This window comes from Phalacrocorax aristotelis, unplaced genomic scaffold, assembly GCF_949628215.1.
Source record: "Phalacrocorax aristotelis unplaced genomic scaffold, bGulAri2.1 scaffold_148, whole genome shotgun sequence".
Lineage (NCBI taxonomy): Eukaryota > Metazoa > Chordata > Aves > Suliformes > Phalacrocoracidae > Phalacrocorax > Phalacrocorax aristotelis.
Window position 1 is genome coordinate 57,488 of NW_027441207.1, and position 9,428 is coordinate 66,915.

Here is a 9,428-nt window from a genome sequence, read left to right on the forward strand (position 1 = left end):
TTCAGGGTCCAAAGCCTCACTTTTAATGCTCAGTGCCTCCTTTTAAGGCCCCAAACCCTCCCTTTTAGCATCGAATCCACTCTATGGATGCTCAAACCGTCATTTTTTCATTCTAAACTGTGCATTTGAGTCCAAAGCCCTTGTTTAAGGCTCAAAGCCTCATTTTTACCAGCCAAACCCTCACTTTCACATCCAAACCTGCGTTTTAGGTTCAAAGCCTCAGTATACGTTCCAAAGTTTCACTTTTAGCATCCAAACCCCTCTTGTAGGTTCACAGCCTCAGTTTTAGATCCCAAACCCTCACCTTTAAGGCTCAAAGTCTTATTTTAAGTCCCAAACCCTCATTTTGGGGGTTCCAAACCCCTGTTTTAAAGGTTTAAAGCCTCAGTTTTAGGTCCCACAGCCTCACTTTCAGGGTCCAAACCCTCCTATTAAGGAATAAAGCCTCATTTTTAGGTCCCAAACCCCCACTTTTCAGGTCCAAACCTGTCTTTTTTAGGTTCAAACCCTCATTCTTAGGTCCCAAGCCCTCACTTTTAGGGTTCAAACCCCAGCTTTAAAGCTCACAGCCTCAGTTTTACCACCCAAACCCTCACTTTCAGGTGCCAAAACCTCATTTTTAGTGTCCAAAGCCCTCTTTTCACCAGCAAAGCCTCAGTTTTAGGTCCCACAGCCTCACTTTCAGGGTCCAAACCTGTCTTTTAGGTTTAAAGCCTCAGTTTTAGGTCTCACAGCCTCACTTTCAGGGTCCAAACCTGTCTTTTAGGTTCAAAGCCTCAGTTTTAGGCCCCACAGCCTCACTTTCAGGGTCCAAAGCCTCACTTTTAATGCTCAGTGCCTCCTTTTAAGGCCCCAAACCCTCCCTTTTAGCATTGAATCCACTCTATGGATGCTCAAACCATCATTTTTTCATTCTAAACTGTGCATTTGAGTCCAAAGCCCTTGTTTAAGGCTGAAAGCCTCATTTTTACCAGCCAAACCCTCACTTTCACATCCAAACCTGCGTTTTAGGTTCAAAGCCTCAGTATACGTTCCAAAGTTTCACTTTTAGCATCCAAACCCCTCTTGTAGGTTCACAGCCTCAGTTTTAGATCCCAAACCCTCACCTTTAAGGCTCAAAGTCTTATTTTAAGTCCCAAACCCTCATTTTGGGGGTTCCAAACCCCTGTTTTAAAGGTTTAAAGCCTCAGTTTTAGGTCCCACAGCCTCACTTTCAGGGTCCAAACCCTCCTATTAAGGAATAAAGCCTCATTTTTAGGTCCCAAACCCCCACTTTTCAGGTCCAAACCTGTCTTTTTTAGGTTCAAACCCTCATTCTTAGGTCCCAAGCCCTCACTTTTAGGGTTCAAACCCCAGTTTTAAAGCTCACAGCCTCAGTTTTACCACCCAAAGCCGCAATTTCAGGGTCCAAACCCCTCTTTTAATGCTCAATGCCTCCTTTTAAAGTCCCAAAGCCTCACTTTCAGGTGCCAAAACCTCATTTTTAGTGTCCAAAGCCCTCTTTACACTCGCAAAGTCTCATTTTTAGATCCCACAGCCTCACTTTCAGGGTCCAAACCTGTCTTTTAGGTTCAAAGCCTCAGTTTTAGGTCTCACAGCCTCACTTTCAGGCTCCAAACCCCTCTTTTAATGCCCAATGCCTGCTTTTAAAGTCCCAAACCCTCACTTTTAGTATCCAAACCCTCACTTTCAGGTGCCAAAACCTCACTTTTACTCTCCAAAGCCCTCTTTTCACCAGCAAAGCCTCAGTTTTAGGTCCCACAGCCTCACTTTCAGGGTCCAAACCTGTCTTTTAGGTTTAAAGCCTCAGTTTTAGGTCTCACAGCCTCACTTTCAGGGTCCAAACCTGTCTTTTAGGTTCAAAGCCTCAGTTTTAGGCCCCACAGCCTCACTTTCAGGGTCCAAAGCCTCACTTTTAATGCTCAGTGCCTCCTTTTAAGGCCCCAAACCCTCCCTTTTAGCATTGAATCCACTCTATGGATGCTCAAACCATCATTTTTTCATTCTAAACTGTGCATTTGAGTCCAAAGCCCTTGTTTAAGGCTGAAAGCCTCATTTTTACCAGCCAAACCCTCACTTTCACATCCAAACCTGCGTTTTAGGTTCAAAGCCTCAGTATACGTTCCAAAGTTTCACTTTTAGCATCCAAACCCCTCTTGTAGGTTCACAGCCTCAGTTTTAGATCCCAAACCCTCACCTTTAAGGCTCAAAGTCTTATTTTAAGTCCCAAACCCTCATTTTGGGGGTTCCAAACCCCTGTTTTAAAGGTTTAAAGCCTCAGTTTTAGGTCCCACAGCCTCACTTTCAGGGTCCAAACCCTCCTATTAAGGAATAAAGCCTCATTTTTAGGTCCCAAACCCCCACTTTTCAGGTCCAAACCTGTCTTTTTTAGGTTCAAACCCTCATTCTTAGGTCCCAAGCCCTCACTTTTAGGGTTCAAACCCCAGTTTTAAAGCTCACAGCCTCAGTTTTACCACCCAAAGCTGCAATTTCAGGGTCCAAACCCCTCTTTTAATGCTCAATGCCTCCTTTTAAAGTCCCAAAGCCTCACTTTCAGGTGCCAAAACCTCATTTTTAGTGTCCAAAGCCCTCTTTACACTCGCAAAGTCTCATTTTTAGATCCCACAGCCTCACTTTCAGGGTCCAAACCTGTCTTTTAGGTTCAAAGCCTCAGTTTTAGGTCTCACAGCCTCACTTTCAGGCTCCAAACCCCTCTTTTAATGCCCAATGCCTGCTTTTAAAGTCCCAAACCCTCACTTTTAGTATCCAAACCCTCACTTTCAGGTGCCAAAACCTCACTTTTACTCTCCAAAGCCCTCTTTTCACCAGCAAAGCCTCAGTTTTAGGTCCCACAGCCTCACTTTCAGGGTCCAAAGCCTCACTTTTAATGCTCAGTGCCTCCTTTTAAGGCCCCAAACCCTCCCTTTGAGCATCGAATCCACTCTATGGATGCTCAAACTGTCATTTTTTCATTCTAAACTGTGCATTTGAGTCCAAAGCCCTTGTTTAAGGCTGAAAGCCTCATTTTTACCAGCCAAACCCTCACTTTCACATCCAAACCTGCGTTTTAGGTTCAAAGCCTCAGTATACGTTCCAAAGTTTCACTTTTAGCATCCAAACCCCTCTTTTAGGTTCACAGCCTCAGTTTTAGATCCCAAACCCTCACCTTTAAGGCTCAAAGTCTTATTTTAAGTCCCAAACCCTCATTTTGGGGGTTCCAAACCCCTGTTTTAAAGGTTTAAAGCCTCAGTTTTAGGTGCCAGACCCTCACTTTCAGGGTCCAAAGCCTCCTATTAAGGAATAAAGCCTCATTTTTAGGTCCCAAACCCCCACTTTTCAGGTCCAAACCTGTCTTTTTTAGGGTCAAACCCTCATTCTTAGGTCCCAAGCCCTCACTTTTAGGGTTCAAACCCCAGTTTTAAAGCTCACAGCCTCAGTTTTACCACCCAAAACCTCACTTTCAGGGTCCAAACCCCTCTTTTAATGCTCAATGCCTCTTTTTAAAGTCCCAAAGCCTCACTTTCAGGTGCCAAAACCTCATTTTTAGTGTCCAAAGCCCTCTTTTCACCAGCAAAGCCTCAGTTTTAGGTCCCACAGCCTCACTTTCAGGGTCCAAACCTGTCTTTTAGGTTTAAAGCCTCAGTTTTAGGTCTCACAGCCTCACTTTCAGGGTCCAAACCTGTCTTTTAGGTTCAAAGCCTCAGTTTTAGGCCCCACAGCCTCACTTTCAGGGTCCAAAGCCTCACTTTTAATGCTCAGTGCCTCCTTTTAAGGCCCCAAAACCTCCCTTTTAGCATCGAATCCACTCTATGGATGCTCAAACCGTCATTTTTTCATTCTAAACTGTGCATTTGAGTCCAAAGCCCTTGTTTAAGGCTCAAAGCCTCATTTTTACCAGCCAAACCCTCACTTTCACATCCAAACCTGCGTTTTAGGTTCAAAGCCTCAGTATACCTTCCAAAGTTTCACTTTTAGCATCCAAACCCCTCTTGTAGGTTCACAGCCTCAGTTTTAGATCCCAAACCCTCACCTTTAAGGCTCAAAGTCTTATTTTAAGTCCCAAACCCTCATTTTGGGGGTTCCAAACCCCTGTTTTAAAGGTTTAAAGCCTCATTTTTAGGTGCCAAACCCTCACTTTCAGGGTCCAAAGCCTCCTATTAAGGAATAAAGCCTCATTTTTAGGTCCCAAACCCCCACTTTTCAGGTCCAAACCTGTCTTTTTTAGGTTCAAACCCTCATTCTTAGGTCCCACAGCCTCACTTTCAGGGTCCGAACCCCAGCTTTAAAGCTCACAGCCTCAGTTTTACCACCCAAAGCCTCACTTTCAGGTCCCAAACCCACACTTTTCAGGTCCAAACCTGTCTTTTAGGTTCATAGCCTCAGTTTTAAGTCCTACAGCCTCCCTTTCAGGGTCCAAACACCTCTATTAAGGAACAAAGCCTCATTTTTAGGTCCCAAACCCCCACTTTTCAGGTCCAAACCTGTCTTTTTTAGGTTCAAACCCTCATTCTTAGGTCCCAAGCCCTCACTTTTAGGGTTCAAACCCCAGCTTTAAAGCTCACAGCCTCAGTTTTACCACCCAAACCCTCACTTTCAGGTGCCAAAACCTCATTTTTAGTGTCCAAAGCCCTCTTTTCACCAGCAAAGCCTCAGTTTTAGGTCCCACAGCCTCACTTTCAGTGTCCAAAGCCTCACTTTTAATGCTCAGTGCCTCCTTTTAAGGCCCCAAACCCTCCCTTTTAGCATCGAATCCACTCTATGGATGCTCAAACCGTCATTTTTTCATTCTAAACCGTGCATTTGAGTCCAAAGCCCTTGTTTAAGGCTCAAAGCCTCATTTTTACCAGCCAAACCCTCACTTTCACATCCAAACCTGTGTTTTAGGTTCAAAGCCTCAGTATACCTTCCAAAGTTTCACTTTTAGCATCCAAAACCCTCTTGTAGGTTCACAGCCTCAGTTTTAGATCCCAAACCCTCACCTTTAAGGCTCAAAGTCTTATTTTAAGTCCCAAACCCTCATTTTGGGGGTTCCAAACCCCTGTTTTAAAGGTTTAAAGCCTCATTTTTAGGTGCCAGACCCTCACTTTCAGGGTCCAAACCCTCCTATTAAGGAATAAAGCCTCATTTTTAGGTCCCAAACCCCCACTTTTCAGGTCCAAACCTGTCTTTTTTAGGTTCAAACCCTCATTCTTAGGTCCCACAGCCCCACTTTCAGGGTCCGAACCCCAGCTTTAAAGCTCACAGCCTCAGTTTTACCACCCAAAGCCTCACTTTCAGGTCCCAAACCCACACTTTTCAGGTCCAAACCTGTCTTTTAGGTTCATAGCCTCAGTTTTAAGTCCTACAGCCTCCCTTTCAGGGTCCAAACACCTCTATTAAGGAACAAAGCCTCATTTTTAGGTCCCAAACCCCCACTTTTCAGGTCCAAACCTGTCTTTTTTAGGTTCAAACCCTCATTCTTAGGTCCCAAGCCCTCACTTTTAGGGTTCAAACCCCAGTTTTAAAGCTCACAGCCTCAGTTTTACCATCCAAACCCTCACTTTCAGGTGCCAAAACCTCGTTTTTAGTGTCCAAAGCCCTCTTTTCACCAGCAAAGCCTCAGTTTTAGGTCCCACAGCCTCACTTTCAGGGTCCAAAGCCTCACTTTTAATGCTCAGTGCCTCCTTTTAAGGCCCCAAACCCTCCCTTTTAGCATCGAATCCACTCTATGGATGCTCAAACTGTCATTTTTTCATTCTAAACTGTGCATTTGAGTCCAAAGCCCTTGCTTAAGGCTGAAAGCCTCATTTTTACCAGCCAAACCCTCACTTTCACATCCAAACCTGTGTTTTAGGTTCAAAGCCTCAGTATACCTTCCAAAGTTTCACTTTTAGCATCCAAACCCCTCTTTTAGGTTCACAGCCTCAGTTTTAGATCCCAAACCCTCACCTTTAAGGCTCAAAGTCTTATTTTAAGTCCCAAACCCTCATTTTGGGGGTTCCAAACCCCTGTTTTAAAGGTTTAAAGCCTCAGTTTTAGGTGCCAAACCCTCACTTTTCAGGTCCAAAACCCTCTATTAAGGAATAAAGCCTCATTTTTAGGTCCCAAACCCCCACTTTTCAGGTCCAAACCTGTCTTTTTTAGGTTCAAACCCTCATTCTTAGGTCCCAAGCCCTCACTTTTAGGGTTCAAACCCCAGTTTTAAAGCTCACAGCCTCAGTTTTACCACCCAAAGCCTCACTTTCAGGCTCCAAACCCCTCTTTTAATGCTCAATGCCTCCTTTTAAAGTCCCAAAGCCTCACTTTCAGGGTGCCAAAACCTCATTTTTAGTGTCCAAAGCCCTCTTTACACTCGCAAAGTCTCATTTTTAGATCCCACAGCCTCACTTTCAGGGTCCAAACCTGTCTTTTAGGTTCAAAGCCTCAGTTTTAGGTCTCACAGCCTCACTTTCAGGCTCCAAACCCCTCTTTTAATGCCCAATGCCTGCTTTTAAAGTCCCAAACCCTCACTTTTAGTATCCAAACCCTCACTTTCAGGTGCCAAAACCTCACTTTTACTCTCCAAAGCCCTCTTTTCACCAGCAAAGCCTCAGTTTTAGGTCCCACAGCCTCACTTTCAGGGTCCAAAGCCTCACTTTTAATGCTCAGTGCCTCCTTTTAAGGCCCCAAACCCTCCCTTTGAGCATCGAATCCACTCTATGGATGCTCAAACTGTCATTTTATCATTCTAAACTGTGCATTTGAGTCCAAAGCCCTTGTTTAAGGCTGAAAGCCTCATTTTTACCAGCCAAACCCTCACTTTCACATCCAAACCTGTGTTTTAGGTTCAAAGCCTCAGTATACGTTCCAAAGTTTCACTTTTAGCATCCAAACCCCTCTTGTAGGTTCACAGCCTCAGTTTTAGATCCCAAACCCTCACCTTTAAGGCTCAAAGTCTTATTTTAAGTCCCAAGCCCTCATTTTGGGGGTTCCAAACCCCTGTTTTAAGGTTTAAAGCCTCAGTTTTAGGTCCCACAGCCTCACTTTCAGGGTCCAAACCCCTCTATTAAGGAATAAAGCCTCATTTTTAGGTCCCAAACCCCCACTTTTCAGGTCCAAACCTGTCTTTTTTAGGTTCAAACCCTCATTCTTAGGTCCCAAGCCCTCACTTTTAGGGTTCAAACCCCAGTTTTAAAGCTCACAGCCTCGGTTTTACCACCCAAAGCCTCACTTTCAGGCTCCAAACCCCTCTTTTAATGCTCAATGCCTCCTTTTAAAGTCCCAAAGCCTCACTTTTAGGGTCCAAACCCTCACTTTCAGGTGCCAAAACCTCGTTTTTAGTGTCCAAAGGCCTCTTTTCACCAGCAAAGCCTCAGTTTTAGGTCCCACAGCCTCACTTTCAGTGTCCAAAGCCTCACTTTTAATGCTCAGTGCCTCCTTTTAAGGCCCCAAACCCTCCCTTTGAGCATCGAATCCACTCTATGGATGCTCAAACTGTCATTTTTTCATTCTAAACTGTGCATTTGAGTCCAAAGCCCTTGTTTAAGGCTGAAAGCCTCATTTTTACCAGCCAAACCCTCACTTTCACATCCAAACCTGTGTTTTAGGTTCAAAGCCTCAGTATACCTTCCAAAGTTTCGCTTTTAGCATCCAAACCCCTCTTTTAGGTTCACAGCCTCAGTTTTAGATCCCAAACCCTCACCTTTAAGGCTCAAAGTCTTATTTTAAGTCCCAAACCCTCATTTTGGGGGTTCCAAACCCCTGTTTTAAAGGTTTAAAGCCTCAGTTTTAGGTGCCAAACCCTCACTTTTCAGGTCCAAACCCCCCTATTAAGGAATAAAGCCTCATTTTTAGGTCCCAAACCCCCACTTTTCAGGTCCAAACCTGTCTTTTTTAGGTTCAAACCCTCATTCTTAGGTCCCAAGCCCTCACTTTTAGGGTTCAAACCCCAGTTTTAAAGCTCACAGCCTCAGTTTTACCACCCAAAGCCTCACTTTCAGGCTCCAAACCCCTCTTTTAATGCTCAATGCCTCCTTTTAAAGTCCCAAAGCCTCACTTTCAGGGTGCCAAAACCTCATTTTTAGTGTCCAAAGCCCTCTTTACACTCGCAAAGTCTCATTTTTAGATCCCACAGCCTCACTTTCAGGGTCCAAACCTGTCTTTTAGGTTCAAAGCCTCAGTTTTAGGTCTCACAGCCTCACTTTCAGGCTCCAAACCCCTCTTTTAATGCCCAATGCCTGCTTTTAAAGTCCCAAACCCTCACTTTTAGTATCCAAACCCTCACTTTCAGGTGCCAAAACCTCACTTTTACTCTCCAAAGCCCTCTTTTCACCAGCAAAGCCTCAGTTTTAGGTCCCACAGCCTCACTTTCAGGGTCCAAAGCCTCACTTTTAATGCTCAGTGCCTCCTTTTAAGGCCCCAAACTCTGCCTTTGAGCATCGAATCCACTCTATGGATGCTCAAACCGTCATTTTTTCATTCTAAACTGTGCATTTGAGTCCAAAGCCCTTGTTTAAGGCTCAAAGCCTCATTTTTACCAGCCAAACCCTCACTTTCACATCCAAACCTGTGTTTTAGGTTCAAAGCCTCAGTATACGTTCCAAAGTTTCACTTTTAGCATCCAAACCCCTCTTTTAGGTTCACAGCCTCAGTTTTAGATCCCAAACCCTCACCTTTAAGGCTCAAAGTCTTATTTTAAGTCCCAAACCCTCATTTTGGGGGTTCCAAACCCCTGTTTTAAGGTTTAAAGCCTCAGTTTTAGGTGACAAACCCTCACTTTTCAGGTCCAACCCCCCCTATTAAGGAATAAAGCCTCATTTTTAGGTCCCAAACCCCCACTTTTCAGGTCCAAACCTGTCTTTTTTAGGTTCAAACCCTCATTCTTAGGTCCCACAGCCTCACTTTCAGGGTCCGAACCCCAGCTTTAAAGCTCACAGCCTCAGTTTTACCACCCAAAGCCTCACTTTCAGGTCCCAAACCCACACTTTTCAGGTCCAAACCTGTCTTTTAGGTTCATAGCCTCAGTTTTAAGTCCTACAGCCTCCCTTTCAGGGTCCAAACACCTCTATTAAGGAACAAAGCCTCATTTTTAGGTCCCAAACCCCCACTTTTCAGGTCCAAACCTGTCTTTTTTAGGTTCAAACCCTCATTCTTAGGTCCCAAGCCCTCACTTTTAGGGTTCAAACCCCAGCTTTAAAGCTCACAGCCTCAGTTTTACCACCCAAACCCTCACTTTCAGGTGCCAAAACCTCATTTTTAGTGTCCAAAGCCCTCTTTTCACCAGCAAAGCCTCAGTTTTAGGTCCCACAGCCTCACTTTCAGGGTCCAAAGCCTCACTTTTAATGCTCAGTGCCTCCTTTTAAGGCCCCAAACCCTCCCTTTTAGCATCGAATCCACTCTATGGATGCTCAAACCGTCATTTTTTCATTCTAAACTGTGCATTTGAGTCCAAAGCCCTTGTTTAAGGCTGA